Source organism: Macaca thibetana, chromosome 5 (genome assembly GCF_024542745.1).
Source record: "Macaca thibetana thibetana isolate TM-01 chromosome 5, ASM2454274v1, whole genome shotgun sequence".
Classification (NCBI taxonomy): Eukaryota; Metazoa; Chordata; class Mammalia; order Primates; family Cercopithecidae; genus Macaca; species Macaca thibetana.
In genome coordinates, this window is record NC_065582.1 from 12,527,808 (window position 1) to 12,545,650 (window position 17,843).

At 40.6% G+C, this 17,843-nt stretch overlaps 1 long non-coding RNA gene across 2 annotated transcripts in view; it reads right to left on the reverse strand.

Annotated features, from left to right (window-relative positions):
* Positions 1–15,853, reverse strand: part of LOC126954329 (uncharacterized) — a 167,516-nt gene extending 151,663 nt beyond the window's left edge. Inside the window, exons 1-2 of one of the 2 annotated variants that reach the window (XR_007725588.1) lie at positions 15,265–15,853; positions 9,128–9,243 (exon numbers count right to left, since the gene is read on the reverse strand). This is a non-coding gene — a long non-coding RNA (uncharacterized LOC126954329). The remainder of the gene's footprint in view (positions 1–9,127; positions 9,244–15,264) is intronic. The other variant, XR_007725589.1, reaches the window with a different exon arrangement.
* Positions 15,854–17,843: the final 1,990 nt, after the last annotated feature.

Below are 17,843 nucleotides of genomic sequence, written 5' to 3' on the forward strand. Positions count from 1 at the left end.
TCATATCAGTTTGAATGGTAGGGGGACAGAACATCTACCTTGACTGTTGGTTAGGTTCAATAAAATTATAGAGGTGGAAGAAATGTTAGTCATACAGTATTGACCTTAACAGGTACATGAGTTGTGATAACAGTGACCAAGTGATTCTCTATGGCTTTGATTTAGGTCACAGAGTCCTGGAAAGATTTATTTATGTCTAAACCAAACCTTCCTGTGAGCAAAATTCTTCTTGTCCTGTCTTTGGGGTATATATGTATGTGGAAACTTTGTCCTTTGCTGTTTGGGATTTTTTAAAAATGCATTTGATTACAATTTAGGTAATCCTCCTGAAGTCAAAGCTGCTTATGTTCTCTGTACTCTAATACCCATTTTAGCAGCTAAATTATTCTGTTGCCTTTCCCTTCATTATCTTCAAGTTACGTTCCTTAAATTATTTGACTTAAAGAAAAATAATGAGAGGATTACTAATCTAGCATATTTAACATATTCTTTACATAATCATTTCTTTGGTTGGTTGATTAAGGAGAAAGAGTGCACGTGGGTGGTGTGTGTGTACATTCTGAGCCTTAGTTGTTTATGAGATCACAATTAGATGTTATTATGTAATATAACATGACCTATTAGTTTGGAAGAAGTATAATTTAGAAGAAAATATTGTGGTTTCTGGAATCAGGTATTATGGGTTGGTATTCTAGCTGTAGTATCTGGGAGAATTTGGACAAGTTGCTTAATCTTTCTGGGTTTCTTTTCCTCACCTATAAAGCATGGAAAATAATAGTGAGAGGATTAAATAAATTAACACATGAAATACTCAGGATAGTGCTAGGTTCATAATAAGTACACAATACGTGGTAGCTGCTCATCATCATGATGTTATTGTATACATACATGACATATTGATATATTTAGGCTCCTCACATTTCCTAGTTGGAAAACAAAACTCATGGCAGAGTCAGGACAATGAAAAATAAGCCAAAAACCTCGTTTTTATTGTAGAAGGTCTGACTCTTCAACCTGTCCCTTAATATCAACACTAATTGACTTGGGTACTTCCTGCCATTCCCCATTTTTCCCTTACATTTTCCCATATAACACAGGGATTATATACATATTTATCTTCAAGTATTTTTTTTTCTTTTTTTTTTTTTTCGAGACAGAGTTTCACTCTTGTCACCCAGACTGGAGTGCAATGGTGCGATCTCGGTTCACTGTAACCTTCGCCTCCCGGGTTCAAGTAATTCTCCTGCCTCAGTCTTCTGAGTGGCTGGGATTACAGGCATAGGCCACCAGGCCTGGCTACTTTTTCTATTTTTAGTAGTGAAGGGATTTCACCATGTTGGTCAGGCTGGTTACCTCAGGTGATCCACCGCCTTGGCCTCCCAAAGCGCTGGGATTACAGGCGTGAGCCACTGGCACGTGCCTCGCCTAGCTTCAAGTATTTTGAAAATTCACTAACTCAGGAGATCCTTGCTCACCTGCCATTTTCAGAAGAAAGAGAATTTACACAAAGTGAAGAGGCAAAGTCGCTGAAAATTGGTTGTCCTTACACTTTCCCTCCCAGTTACTGCCTTTTTGTTGTAAGGAAGAAGGGGCTATTTGCCATCACCGAAGGGCTTCTGAGCGGCATGGTGAGTTCAGTAAAATTAATTTCTTTTCAGTCAAATAATGAAACTTCTAACACCAAGTAGCAGCAATTTTCAGTTTTTCATTGTCTTCAATTCAATGTACAAAACCTTGTAGTAAAAAAAGCATGTAAAAATTATGTTTAAGTATTCTGGAGGAGAAGAAGAGAATGAGTCTGAAATTTAACAACCGTCAACAGTTAAGATCTAAAAACAAGAGGTGTAGTAGGAGTTTAGAACCTTTGTAAATTTAGAATCTTGGTAGACTCCTGTTTTCTCCTTGTTGTTTCTCATTTTTGACTAATAATTTCCATGAGGCCGGGCGCGGTGGCTCACGCCTGTAATCCCAGCACTTTGGGAGGTCGAGGCAGGCGGATCATGAGGTCAGGAGATCGAGACCATCCTGGATAACACAGTGAAACCCGGTCTCTACTAAAAAAACAAAAAATTAGCCGGGCGTGGTGGCGGCGCCTGTAGTCACAGCTACTCCGGAGGCTGAGGCAGGAGAATGGCGTGAACCCAGGAGGTGGAGCTTGCAGTGAGCGAAGATGGTGCCACCGCACTCCAGCCTGGGTGACAGAGCGAGACTCCATTTCAAAAAAGAAAACAAAAAACTTCTGTGAAATCAAGGCCTGCTCTTCTGTGCTCCACGAAGTTGCTTACATTGCTACTGTCAGCCCTATTGAGTCCAGGGAATGGAATGTAGAGTATGGGCACCTATAGAATTTAAAGGGTAGATTTCTTTATTTTGCATTCAATGTATTAATAAGATTTTTAAAACATATTTTGGAGAAATGGCTAATTAGTGTATAATCCTGATACCAATTCCAAAAAACTTTTTTTTGTAGAGACAGGGTCTTATTCTGTCACCTGGGCTGGAGTGCTCTGGCATGATCCTAGTTCATTGTAACCTCAAATACCTGGTCTCAAGCAATCCTCCTACCTCAGCCTCCCCAGTAGCTGGCACTATAAGCATGCACAACCACACCTGGCTAATTTTCTTATTTTTGGTAGAGACAGCCTCACTATGTTGCACAGGCTGGTCCTGAACTCCTAACCTCAAGCAAACGTCCCTCCTCGTGCTCCCAAAATGCTGAGATTACAAGCTTAAGCCACCATGACTGGCTTCCAAAAAATATTTCTTTAAATTCTCTTTCCTCCACAAACACATGCAAAAGAAGTATATTCTCCCTTCAGCTTTTCTGACAATATACCACTGTCAGTGGTTTATCTTAGACATCTCAAACCTTTGGAAACAAGTCCTGAATTTAAGATTTCTGTGTGTAAAATCAAAAGAAAATAAACTGCCGAATCTGAAGGTTTGCATTTGAAGTTTGCATTAGTATACTTATCTCTGGGTTCCACTGATTCACATACTCCTCCTACAAGATTTTCTCTAAACACATTTTGAAAAGAGAATGGTGTTTTTACTGAAAAATTTCTCTACACACACCCACATTCACTTCTTAGTTTATTTAAATTAGCAATTGTGTCTGCCAGAAGAAAGTTCCATCTAGAGATACAAGGTTGGTTTTCCAATCAGTAGCCACGGGATAGAATTGAGTACATTAGTCTATGGCCATAACCACCCTGAACACACCTGCTCTCATCTTGAGCTCAGAAGCTAAGCAGGATCAGGCCTGGTTAGTACTTCGATGGAAGAATTACATAAATTAGTTTTGTTTGTGTTTTTTTGAGACAGAATCTCACTCTGTTACCCAGGCTGGAGTGCAGTGACATGATCTCGGCTCACTGCAACCTCCGCCTCCTATATTCAAGCAATTCTTCTTTCTGCCTCAGCCTCCCAAGCAGCTGGGATTACAGGCCTGTGCCCCACCCCTGGCTAGTTTTTGTATTTTTGTTACAAACAGGGTTTCACCAGTTGGCCAGGCTGGTCTCTGACTCCTGGCCTCAAGTGATCCGCCCGCCTTGGCCTCTCAAAGTGCTGGGATTACAGGCATGAGCCACCACCCTGGCCAGAATTAAGCAAATTAGTTTTAAAGAAAGAAGTAACCATTTTACCTGTATATTGGCTAAATTATTTGATAGCTAACATACATAATATATACTATAACTCTATCTCACTCATTACTTAATATATCCTAGCGTTACTTGCTTTAGATAAAATGATCTATATTCACTAAAATGTTGCAATAAGTTACAATAAAAGTCTACTCCTTTGAAGATGTTTAACAGTAATACCAATTAATTCCATAACTGGGTAGTTCTACACAAACATGCCTGAAGACACTGGAGAAGGCTCACTTTCTCAGGTTTTATTTTCCTTCTTGGACTCCATGATTAGCCACACATACAAAAGGGCAAGGCAGGATTTTAACGTCCTTTCCTGGAAACCATTTGAAATCGCGAAAGAGGTGTGTCTGAGCACAAGAAACCACTGTTGTTAAAATGGTGTCGCTTTCTCATATTTCACATAGCTCCAGACACAATGATTCTGGAAATCAGGATAATTACCACCTTTGCTCTCCTACTCAGCTTTTATGGATCACCTGATTTTTCTTTTCGTCATCTAGAGAGATGTGTGAAGCCAGGCAATTTGACAGCAGATGGTCCCTGTACAGATATAATTTGAAGAAGACTGAAGAAGCTTCATTCCCTTTAACTATTTGGTTTTATTTCATACAAAGAAAATGAAACGACAGAACAGTTTTTCATTTGGTTTTATTCTGGCAAATGCTGTAATTGAAAGTGTAAAACCAATCAATGACACCTCTGGTTAAAATTTATTTCTGAGAAGTATCCCGAAGGAGTGATTTCTGCGGAATAATATGCAGCCTTCAATTTACTTTATCACAGCTGGATATGAAGTTAAATCCCCAGCTGGAATTTAACCACCCAGAACCAGGCACCAGATGGCTTATCTGCACCTCAACCCGACAGCTGTGTCCTGATATGCACAGCTGGTCTTCACATTTCAATGACAATATTTAAATGATAACATTATGTAACGTAGAAAAATGTGTTTGGGTAGCATGGGTCTTGAAAACTAGATTGCACAGTTGCTCTTAATAGTAAACGCACAGCCTCCACGGCTAATTCACATTCCTTCTATTTGTGTTGATGGGTCTTGGCTGGAGATAAGGGTTTACTGCCACATGGCAACATTCCAGGGCCATTGATACTGTACTGCTGTCTATCCATAATGACTCTCCTGGGTACTCACCATGTTAGATTTTCCTTCACATTAAAATAAGTGCAACAGAATTTCCATTGTGAAGCGGGAGACTTTTAAAATTCTGCAATAATTAATAGATACCACATTCTGCTCTAGTGGAGGAATTAAAAATTACGTGACTGGAAAGCAGCTGCTATGGAGATGCTTCAACATTGTTGGGATATTATTACTCATATCTTAGTTGAACCACAAATATCACCAGGTCAACAAATAGAACAAAATTAATACCAGAATTCAGCACTTTAAATTAGAAACTCCGTGAAGGGCAATTCTCAAGGAAATATATTTGAATACATTTCAGATACGAGTGGAAAATCTGACATATTTCAAATATGAGATGGATGAATGAATGTGCAAGGATTCAAGAAAATATATAGTAGTAAGTTTTCTATTTTCACAATTTGACAGAGATTCCCTATGCTGCTGCTCAAACTTTGATGCACGTATGCACCACCCCAGTGACAAAAAGAAAACTTATCCTTAATGAATCTCCAAAGTAGTCATGGCGAGAAGGAAGGAATACTGTATTTGTCGAAGGAGCTGTAGATACAGTATCTCACTGCTACTTTTTTTTGTTTGTTTGTTTGTTTGTTTTGTTTGAGAGGGAGTCTCCCTCTGTCGCCCAGGCTGGGGTGCAGTGGCCGGATCTCAGCTCACTGCAAGCTCCGCCTCCCGGGTTTACGCCATTCTCCTGCCTCAGCCTCCCGAGTAGCTGGGACTACAGGCACCCGCCACCTCGCCCGGCTAGTTGTTTTTTGTATTTTTTAGTAGAGATGGGGTTTCACCTTGTTAGCCAGGATGGTCTCGATCTCCTGACCTCGTGATCCACCCGTCTCGGCCTCCCAAAGTGCTGGGATTACAGGCTTGAGCCACCGCGCCCGGCCTACTTTTAGTTTCTATAGGTTTGGTCCTGTCATTTAACTTACATAAACCTCAATGCCTTCACCAGAAAAATGGGAGCTATAGACGATAATACACATGTGACTCTGTTTTGTAAACTGCTATGAAACAGAAGAAAGTGGTGTGACTCTTACTGCTTCTTGCTTCTCTAGGGGACTCAGTAAAGAGTAACTCTCTTCCCCACCAGGGTTCTCAGTAAACTGAAATATAAAATTAAGGAGTGGCACAGAGAGGACTGAAGACCACTTTCATAGTTAATAAAGACTAAGTCACAGGCCATCTCTTGCTTCGAGAGTCAAAGGGACTTCCTAGCATTCAACCCCAGATTTACCCAGAGAGGCAAGACAAAGCAGAAGAAAAAACGCAGTCCCTGTAAGCAGCTCAGGATCAACAGGAAAAGGGTCAAAGATGAGGCTGGCATGCCCGGTTCTGTCTTTCAAAATGTATCAATCAAAGAAGCCACTCAAAGCAAAGGAACAGGAAGACGGTGGTTCACTGAATACCCTTGACATGAAAGGAAATATAAGGAGTGTCTTCCTCTAACATTCCTCAGTTTTTCTTCTTACTCCAGCTGACTTCAACATTAAAGCTTGGTCAGTCAGGGATATGGCTCTCCTCTTTGGAGGAAGATACCAGAATCGAGCAGGACAGTCCTACTCCTACTTTCACGAAGCTACTCTCTCAATCCTAGCAATCACTTCTGTGGGTATTTTCCTGAGTCCACTGTGAACAATATAGATTTTATCCTCATAAGGCTCAGAAATATGCTAGCGTACTGCATTAATTAAGTCAACTCCAAGGTCACTCTGTATCCAAGGCCGAAAATGTATTCCTCATCCTAAGCGATGTCCAGTCACATTGTTCAATATAACTAGGTAAAGTTCGGTGCTTCACTTTCTCTCCTTTCCACCACATATCCAAGCCGTCACCAAGCCCTGTAGGTTATTCCTTCAAAACCACTTCTTGGCCAGGCGTGGTGGCTCACGCCTGTAATCCCAGCATTTTGGGAGGCCGAGGCGGGCAGATCACCTGTGGTCAGGAGTTCAAGTCCAGCCTGGCCAACATGGCGAAACCCTGTCTCCACTAAAAATATAAAAATTAGTCAGGCATGGTGGTAGGCGCCTGTAATCCCAGCTATCTCAGTAGGCTGAGGCAGGAGAATCGCTTGAACCTGGGAGGCAGAGGTTGCAGTTAGCCGAGATCACACCACTGCGCTCCAGCCTGGGCTGTAAGAGTGAAACTCCCATCTCAAACAACAACAACAACAACAACAAAAAATTAAAACAACAACGAAACAAAACAAAACAAAAAAATCCACTTCTCATCACTTCACTATGAGCATCCCACCCCAGCAATTCCATTATGCTGCTTCAATTTCCTCCATGGGTTCTAAACTCTTACTATACATTTGTGTAGTAGCTTAGATAAGTTCCATCGGAGTAGGAATTTTGTCTGTTTTATTCACTACTATATCCATAACACCTAAACACATTCCTGATACATGGTAGGCAACCAATAAATACCTGTGAAAAGAAAAAGGAGAGGAGAGGAGAGCAGAGGGAGGGAGAGGAGGGGAAAAAGTAAAAGAGAAGGGAGGAAGGAAGAGAGGCAGGGAGGGAAAAAGAAGTAAGGAAAAAAGAAAGGCAAATGAAAAGCAACAATTGTTAGGGTTTCTAAGGCTAAGTCACCCTTATATTGCAAGACACCCTCTGCAAGTTGTGGTTGAACCTACCTCTGAAGCCTAGAATACAATGTTAGTGGTATACGAAAAGGGCTGTTATCATGTATTACAAACTACTCATTTTCCAACTCCAGCCTGCACTTTGTCATTATCAGCAATACCAATAGATTTCCCATCAACCAGCTAGACTCCCTCTACAGTAGGGGATGACTCTCACTTTTAGTGTTATAACTTAGGTGTTTTAAAATGATACTGAAGAAAGGCAAAAGATTGTGATTAATTAGGATTCAGCAATGTTAGGCTACTTGAATCAAATGGATCCTCATTCGTGTTTCACAATCTTTTTTGTTCAGTTATTGCCTATCTTCATGAGGCTTTCCATAATAAATCTTTTAAAATGCTTCACCAATTTCTAGTCACCAATTCAATTTCAAATCTGTTGTAATCTTGGCAGGTGATTTTTACTGCTCTTAGAGAAGATCAAGATTAGCAGGCATTAATCCCCCATGTTCCTTTAATCTCTTATTCTGAAAAACAACCATCTTTTTCTCCCAGATGGAGAACTGTCATTTTCCTTTCAATCCCCCCCTTGAGCACCACAGTCAGAATTTTGATGTTGAATGAGGCTTCTTTGGTCCTTGAGATCTAAATAAGATAGATTTAGACTCTGAATTTAGACTCTTCTGAAGTCCAAAGTCCTTCAAAACGTTTCTAGACATTTACATAGGTCTTAAATTTTCAAGCTCACCTAAGTATCTGAGCTTGTGTTTCTGTATGTGCTATTCCCAGTATGTACTATGTGGGTTTTGGGAGGTTTTTTTGTTTGTTTTTTGAAACATAGTCTCGCTCTATCACCTAGGCTGGAGTGCAGTGGCCTGATCTGAGCTCAGGGCAACCTCTGACACATGGTAGGCAGCCAATAAATACTTTTGAAAAGAAAAGGGAGAGAGGAGAGAGGAGAGGAGAGGAGACCGGAGGGGAGGGGAGAGGAGGGGAGAGGAGAAGCTGAAGCAATTCTCCTGCCTCTGCCTCCTGAGTAGCTTGGATTATTGGCATGCACCACCACACCCAGCTAATTTTTTGTATTTTTAGAAGACACGGGGTTTCGCCATGTTGGCCATGCTGGTCTCGAACTCCTGGCCTCAAGTGATCTGCCTACTTCGGCCTCCCAAAGTGCTGGGATTACAGGCATGAGCCATTACTCCTGGTCCCATTATATACTATGTTGATCCAGAAGCAAAATCCAGATCCTTCAAAATTTTTGAAAAAAAAGAAAGAAGTGTTGTGATTACTGGAGATTTTACTGAAAAGGCCAGGTGGCATCATTCTGATGATGAGAATAAAGTAGTATTCTACTGGGAGTGTCTGAGAAGGCTTTTGCGTTCTGGATGAAAAGGGAAAGACGCGGCTGATACCAAGTCCTTGTCCTTTTCCCCAGCTTTAAAGTGGATGTATGTCTGGAGCAACAGTAGCTGTCTTGTGAAAATAAAGCAGCAAGTAAGTTCTCACAGTTTAGAGCTACTGAACCAATGCCAGCAGCTTTCTACTTATCAGGTGCAAAAAAGTAAAGCCTTGCTTGTCGCTTTAAATCACCATTAAGTTTTCTGTTATTTGCAACCAAAAGCACTTAAAGCTAATACAAAATTACAGAGTTACAATGATCATAACTCTAAACCTATGAAATTCAAGGGGTTTAATGATTTATGAGTTGGGTGTGGTGGTACATACCTGTTAGTCCCAGCTGAGGCACGAGGACTGCTTGAGTCCAGGAGTTCCAGGCTGCACTGAGCTATGATTGTACCTTTGAATAGCCACTGCACCCAGCCTGGGAAACACAGTGAGACCTGGCATGAAAAAAAAACTTTTTAATCTGTGCCTTTATTCTAAGTGCCATCCAATAATAAGGGCACCTAAACTACTGAGTGTCCTCAGAGCTTTGGGTGCAATTAAAAGTGAGTGGTTTTACAACTACCCAATTCTGTGGCCGGTAGAAAATTATAAAGATGGTAGGAAGGTTAAAAAGCCTCTTCCATAGAAGCTACATTAGCTGGGTGTGATGGCCCACGCCTGGGATTCCAGCTGCTCAGGAGGGTGTGAGGTGGAAGGGCTGCTTGACCCCAAGAGGCAGAGGATGCAGTGAGCCAAGATTGCACCACTGCGCTCCAGCCTGGGCAACAGAGCAAGACACTGTCTCAAGACCCTCTGATCTATGAGGGGCTTCCTCATATCAGAGTTCTTCTGATACCATTCTCTCAAACCACCTGACTCCCTGAATTTGTCCTGAATTTGGAGACCTGCTTAATTTCTAAATCTGCCCTGACTCTTCAGAAACCTTAGTGTTAGTAACATACAGAGCTAGCTCTGCTCACGCACCTGATCCCTGTTAGAGTCCTGAATTCCTAATACTGACCTTCACTCATGATCTAGCGTGATGCTATTTTAATTGCTACTGACTATCATATAAACTCAACATAGTATCTGACAGATTAATTCTGAAAAAATTCTTCATACACAAAGTCAAAAATTTTTAAAGCAACAGAAATCAATGGTTAAGTAATTTCTGTGTATCATAAATAGATTTTATACATCCTTTAAAATTACATTGTCTCTGCACATGGAATTTTTTTCAGAGATGAGGTCTCACCGTGTTGCCCAGGCTGGAGGGCCATGGCGCAAACAGCTCATTCTAGTTTTGAAACCCTGAGCTTGAACAATCCTCCTGCCTCAGCCTTCCATTTAATAGCTGGGACTACAGGCAGCAGTTGCCACCACAAAGTTAACTTTAAAAAATTTTTTTTTTTAGAGACAGGGTCTAGCTGCATTGCTCAGGCTGGTCTCTAACTCCTGGGCTCAAACAATCCTCATGCCTCAGGCTTCCCAGTAGCTAGGATTACAGACATACAACACCACACCCAGGTACACAAGGATGTTTACAGCAGCTTTATTCATAATTCCCAAAACTTGGAAGCAGCCAAGATGTCCTTCAGTAGGAGAATGAATAAACTGTGATACATCCAGACAATGGAATATTATTCAGCGCTTAAAGAAAATGAGCTATCAAGCCATGAAAAGACATGGAGGAACCTTAAATGCATATTACAAAGTGAAAGAAGCCAATCTAAAAAGGCTCCATACTGCACAATCCAAACCAAATGACATTCCGGGAAAGGCAAAAACCATGGAGACAGTGAAAAGGTCAGTGGTTGCCATGGGTTCGAGGGGAGGGAGGGATGAATACGTGGAGCAGAGGATTCTTACGATACTCTAATGGAATATAGGCCAGTATACATTTGCCAAACCCATAGAATGTATAATACCAAGTGTGAACCTTAATATCAACTATGGATGTGGAATGATAATGATGTGTGCAATTTGTTCATCAACTGTAACAAATGTGCCACTCTGGTGGGAAGGTTAACATATGTGGGGGCAGGAGTATATTTTGTACTTTCTGCTCAGTTTTGCTGTGAACCAAAAATTGTTCTTAAGAAATAAGTCTTCAACTTAAATGTAAGACCTGAAACTATAAAAATTCTATAATGTAATAATAAAATCTAGGAAAAACTTTTTTGGACATTGGTCTAGGCAAAGAACTTATGACTAAGTCCTCAAAAGGAAATGAGACAAAACCAAAAATAGACTAATGGAACTTAATTAAACCTAAAAGCTTCCACACAGCAAACTAAGTAATCAAGAGAGTAAACAGATAACCTTCAGAATGGGATAAAATATCTGGAAACAATGCATCTGGGACAGGACTAATATCCAGAATTTAGGAGGAACTCAAACAATACAATGACAAAACAACAAATAACCCCATTAAAGAGTAGGCAAAGACATGAACACATATTTTTCAAAAGAAAACATCTAACTGGCAAACAACCATATGAAAAAAAATGTTCAACATCAGTAATCATCAGAAAAATACAAATTAAAACCACAATGATACCATCTCATACCAGTCAGAATGGCTATTACTAAAAAAGCAACAAACAACAGATGTTAGCAAGGATGTGTAGAAAAACGAACACTTATACACAGTTGGTGGGAATGTAAATTAGTATAATCTCTATGGAAAACAGTATGGAGATTTCTCAAAGAACTAAAAATAGATCTACTCTTCGATCCAGTGATCCCACTACTGGGTATCTAACCAAAGGGAAAGAAATCATTTTATCAAAAACACACCTGCACTCAAATGCTTATCACAACACTATTCACAATGGCAAAGTCATGGAATCAACCTAAATGTCCATCAGCAAACAATCAGATTAAAAATGTGATATATACACACACACACACACACACACCATGGAATACTACTCATCCATAAAAATGAATGAAATCATGTCATTTGCAGCAACGTTAATGGAATTGAAGGCCATTATCCTTAGTGAAATAACTCAGAAACATAAAGTAAAAATCTGGATGTTTTCATTTGTAAGTGGGAGCTAAACAATGAGCACACACAGACATTTAGAGTGGAATAACAGAAGACTCCAAAAGGTGAGAGGGAAGGAGGGGATGAGGAATGAAATACTACCTTTTGGGTGCAATGTATACTGTTTGGGTGATGGGTACACTAAAAGCCCAGACATCACCATTACTCAATATATACATATAACACAACTACACTTATACCCCATATCTATAAAAATAAAAAATTAAATAAATTTTTTTAAGTCTTCAGAGAACATGTTATAGAGGTTCTTAGGGGTTTTCTGGGGTATTGACAATATTCTATTTGTTTATATAAGTGGTGATTATATAGGTGTTCATTTTCTACAAAATTATTTATTCATTTACATTTTATGACCTTCACTGTATTTACATTGCACAATGAAGGTTTTTAAAAAGCATAAACTTTAATGATATGCAGAGGTCAAAGATATATTAAACAAAAAAGTAGGTTCTACAACGGTGTGTATAATACCAAGATTTTTCACCAAACAGATACATATCAAAATGTTAAGAAGCTGGTGATTTTCAACAAGGGCTAGAGTACTTCGGAGACATTTGAAGGACACAAAAGTGTTTCTAAAAAATGAAAAAAAAAAAATAAGCTATGTTATGTGGAAATCTTTCCTTTCAAATTTTTATATGAATGATTGAGAAATAACAGACTATTTGTGTAGTTACACACAGGATACATGTGTTCATTATTTGGATAGTTTTCTAATACTCATTATCATGATCAACAAGTAGATATCATTTTAAATACATAATGTACTTCCTGTAAGTCACTGTTAGTTTAGAAGTTTGCTTTTATTGTTGAATTTCTTTATTGAAATCATCTGTCACACTACCTTAACAATGTCAAAGTCATTTTTTAATGGTAGGAAGACATCCTGACACCTATTCTGTTGCCCTAAGGCTTTACTATTGTAATGGATCACATTTATGAAGACATCATGATGTTATAAACAACTGTCATAAAAAGCAAGATCCACCATGTTTAATAGTCTACTATGTCCTTGTTATGAAAACTGTACCACAGCAGTGGCCCAGTATTACAATTACACATTGAAAATATGCTGTACCTAATTTATTTTGATAAGAAATAACTTAATAGGCCCACATTCTACTGCACAATCTTGGTCTTTATAAGTCACTAAGATGACTCTTAAAGGTTAAAAAGTCAAGAAAGTTTGTGATTAGAATCTGCTATTGATTTGACAAATGGTTTTGGGGGCATGACCCAGAAAAATTACTTCAGAAAAGAAGAATGCTCTCTTTTCTCATTTAGAGAACAAGAAGATGACACTTATTTCTGTATAATGACTCTAATTACATCCAGAATATACAATCAGGTAGTAACATCAAGTGTTCCCAGATTAATGTAGACATTGATTTAAATTAGAAACACAGTACCACAGTGCTCTAACATCAGCAAAAAATCATTACTTACAGTTTGTGAAACTGACAAGAGCAAATGCCAATCAAGTAAATAGCCTGTATTTAGATAACCTAGGTAATAGTTCAGTGGGGAGTTTTGAAAAAGAAATTATCATTTCAATGCGAAGTCACGCTTACAGCTTTGAACAAGTAGCAAAACATGGACATGTTTCTCAAATGGATTTCATAGCATCAGTGCAAAAGCCGGAGGGGATGGCTTAGTTTTTTAAGCCTCAGAATTGAAACACCTAGACTCCCTGCAACTACAGCATTAAATCCTCTGTGGAACCACCGCTTCAAATGCTATCAAGAGGGACTCAACTCTTCATCCTTCTGAGACTGATAAATTGAAAGCCATGAAGTTTAGAGGAAGTAAGAGAGCCTGCAGCTGTCTGAAACTCCCCCACCCACCTCCAACACACACACTGCTCTATTTGCAACATCACTTAAGATTCCATTTGAGGCTTTTTCCTTGTTAAGACTTAAGAGTGCTGTTTTTAAGACATCAAGAAATCTCACAGTCCTGCCATGCACCATCTTTATAAGCATTTAAACCAAATTTTAGGCAGCTCCAAGTAGACTAAAAACATTATTTTTAATTCTCATTTAATATGTTCAAGGAAACTCTAAGTGATTACTTTAAAATGCATTATAGGTATTGGGCCAACTCGTTATTCTTCCTGTGGAAATTTCTGTATCTCAAATTGATTTCCTTTTGCTGCCTTGTATGCTTCTGCACTGCGTCCTTGACATCAATTATAGATACTTGGGAATGGCCAATTAGAATAAGAGAATTTTATTTAATTTGCCTGGTATTCCACCATTCTCCCACGTCTCCTGCCTCATTCACAAAGCTTTGTAAAATAAGAAAGAACACTATTATTATCTCCATTTTATAGATGAGAAGAGCATGGCTTAGGAAGCTTACATGAGTTAATTACTACAGCTGATTATGTAGTCACCTGTTTGTTTAAATTTTTTTATTTTTTTTTTATATTTTTTTTGAGGCGGAGTCTCACTCTAATGCCCAGGCCGGAGTGCAGTGGCACAATTTCGGCTCACTGCAAGTTCCGCCTCCTGGGTTCACACCATTCTCCTGCCTCAGCCTCCCAAGTAGCTGGAACTACAAGTGCCCGCCACCACGTCCAGCTAATTTTTTGTATTTTTAGTCGAGACGGGGTTTCACTGTGTTAGCCAGGATGGTCTTGATCTCCTGACCTGGTGATCAGCCGGCCTCGGCCTCCCAAAGTGCTGGGATTACAGGCGTGAGCCACCACGCTTGGCCTAATTTTTTTTTTTAATAGAGACAGGAATCTCGCTATGTTGCCCAGGCTGGTTTCAAACTCCTGGGCTCAAGCCATTCACCCACCTCAGCCTCCGAAAGTGCCTGGATTATGGATGTGAGCCACCGGGCCTGGCCGCACCCTATGTTTTAAAATCGAAGTCTCGAAAAGCCTCCTGAAGTATTTGCTAGTTATAAGTAAGCTCTATTTAGGAACAGAAACAGTTTACCAAACAAAATTGTGAAATGCATTCTAAATTTATATAAAAATAATTTTACAAATAGTTCCTTTATCAGTAACACTAAATATATCTGCCCTTGTGTATAATGATTGAAAAGAATGAAAAATGGGAGAGGATGCTGGAAAAACTGAGGATCATTTATTTTATGGTCTACTACTGAAACGGGAAAGGTTCCCCTGTCCCCCTTGCAGGGCGTGTGATGGGGGTGTGGCTCGCTTCTTCAGGGCCCTGCTGGTCAAACCTCTATGGGAGCATACAGACGGGCAGGCTGTGGGGCTCCGACCCCACAGCAGTGTCTAGGTGTGAATGTTTACCGACGAAGCCCCAGTGGGCGTGTGTTACAGGCTGCTCTTTTAGTTTAACCGTCTGTAGGCGGCTTGTGTTAGCTCAATTAGACCCCAGCCTTATCGCAAAGACAGAGGGCTTTCTGTATCCCGAGTTCTTACCTTGGTGTACCAGAAGAATTGGATCACACGTGGGCTTGAAGAATGAGTGGAAAGTTTTACTGAGTGGAAGTAGCTCTCGGCAGACGGGAGATGGGTTTTCTCCTGGAGTCAGGTATGGACGCCTGACTCTTCTCTGACCTCCCTGGAGAAACCCCGCATCCTTCCGCTGGTCAATGGCCTGCGACCATGCCGGTGTGCTCCTATGCTGGTGCGTTCCTTTCCACCTCCAGCCGCTCCTGTATTCCCTGCTGATATGCTCCTCTCAACGTCCAGCTGCTTGTGTGTCTGCCTGCCAGGGTCTCTGGGTTTTTATAGGCACAGGATGAGGGCATGGCAGGCCAGGGTGGTCTTGGGAAATGCAACATTTGGGCAGGAAAACAAAAATACCTGTCTTCATCTAGGTGGGCACAGACCCAGGGGTGCAGCCCTAGCCGGGGACCACGCCCTCCTCTACCCAGCACTTCCCGTCCGTATCTTTAAAGGGACCACGCCCTTCCCTTCCCAGCATTCCCTTCCCAGCACCTTCGTGCGGCATCGCTACTTGTTAACAGGTGTTCCTTTTCCTTTAGATTTATCTCAAAACAAAGGCAAAGCATCTAATTATATTTAGGCCCGAAAGAACACCTAAGTGAGAGTAACAGAAGGTTACTTCTAGGACTAAAATGAAAATTATTCTTCAAGTGTTAGTCAAAGGAAAACTGCTCCAGAAGGAACCAAATATCCAGACGAATTTAACTTCTTTAAGAAATAGCCACAGTTTAGGCAAACTGGACAGTGGATCCAGTGGGTATTTTAGTAGTCACTATGAAGACACTGAATCGGGTACATTCTTCACGGATTGCATATTAATTATTTAAATACAAATAGACGGGCACGGTGGCTCACACCTGTAATCCCAGCATTTTGGGAGGTGGGGGGGGGTGTGTATCACCTGAGGTCAGGAGTTCAAGAGCAACCTGGCCAAAATGGCAAAACTTATCTCTACCAAAAATACAAAAATTAGCCCGGCATGGTGGCAGGCAGTAGTAATCCCAGCTACTCAGGAAGCTGAGGCAAGAGAATCCCTTGAACACAGGAGGTGGAGGTTGCAGTGAGCCGAGATCACACCACTGAACTCCAGCCTAGCCAACAGAGCAAGACTCCATCTCAAAAAATACATACATACAAATATCCATGGAAAAGTTGATATATTGAGACCTTCTATCAGCCATTCCCACTATAGTGTAATTTAGCTGTTTCTCTGACAGTAATTTTTATTTAAGAAGAAATAATTTTGGAGAAATAGACATAGTAGGAGGTAACAGATCATGCTCTTCCCGCCAGAAGAAACAGAAATACCTTAAAAAAACAGGAAGAGGCTAGAGAGATCGGGGGTACTAAGACCAATTTTCCATGTATTGTATTTTACAATTTTTGCTAAAGGCATGTCCTACTTCCTTAAGGCTGCATAAAAATAGCCCAGGAGCTGAGGAAAATTTACTCAGAGGACAATGCATGTTTTTCTTGCTTTCTTACCCTGTTTCACCCAAGTTTCCAGTTTCACCTGCCATTGGGTTATGCTGATTACTCCAGCACAGATGACTTGTTCCTCTCCCAAACCCCATGAAAGGAACTTACAAAATTTCTCTTTATTGTACCTTTTAAATAACACTGCCCAACGGGATAATTATACTTCTGGGCTGTCTTACGTTCTTTAAATTATGTATTAAATTTCCTAGTAATCAATAAGAGCCTTGAAGGCTTTGTCTCAAAACTCCTACCTAGTTCATGTTTTCACATTTATTTATTTATTTACTTATTTATTTATTTTTGAGACGGAGTCTCTGTTGCCCAGGCTGGAGTGAAGTGGCACGATCTCAGTTCGCCGCAACCTCCACCTCTTGGGTTCAAGCAATTCTGCCTCAGCCTACCAAGTAGCTGGGACTACAGTCATGCACCCGCACGCCCGGCTAATTCTTGTATTTTTAGTAGAGATGGGGTTTCACTATGTTGGCCAGGCTGGTCTCGAACTCCTGACCTCGTGATCCACCCGCCTCGGCATCCCAAAGTGCTGGGATTACAGGCATGAGACATCGCGCCAGGCCTAGTTCATATTTTTAAAGTTTGCATAGATTTATAGACCATTTAAAACATTACCTGATTATGTGTCTTGCCTTGGCAACATGGGCAGGCATTCCAGACGCCCAAAGGGATTACTAATTCATGTTCGCACCTCTGCCCAGCAACAAAACTGAGAGCCCCCACCAGCCACGTAAAGTCCCCATTCCTCCTTTTATTCATTTATTTAGCACTTATAGTTGCCAGGCAGGAAGGTGAAAATACATTTAAAAAGGAATGGAGGTAGCCTTCTTGTCCTGGAGGTGCAGGAAGGTGTACTTCAGTGTGCTAGGTAGAGGGTACATAGGCCATTTGTTTTTCTTCCAGCTCAGGGATTTATAATGAGAAAGTGCTACAAAGACGCGTGGTGCGAAAATGACGGACGCTACGAATGGAAAAAAAAATCTAAAATGAATCCGGTCGTAAGCAAACACGCTTCACCTACACTCACTCACTACTGCAGATTTCCGAGGCCTGGGATC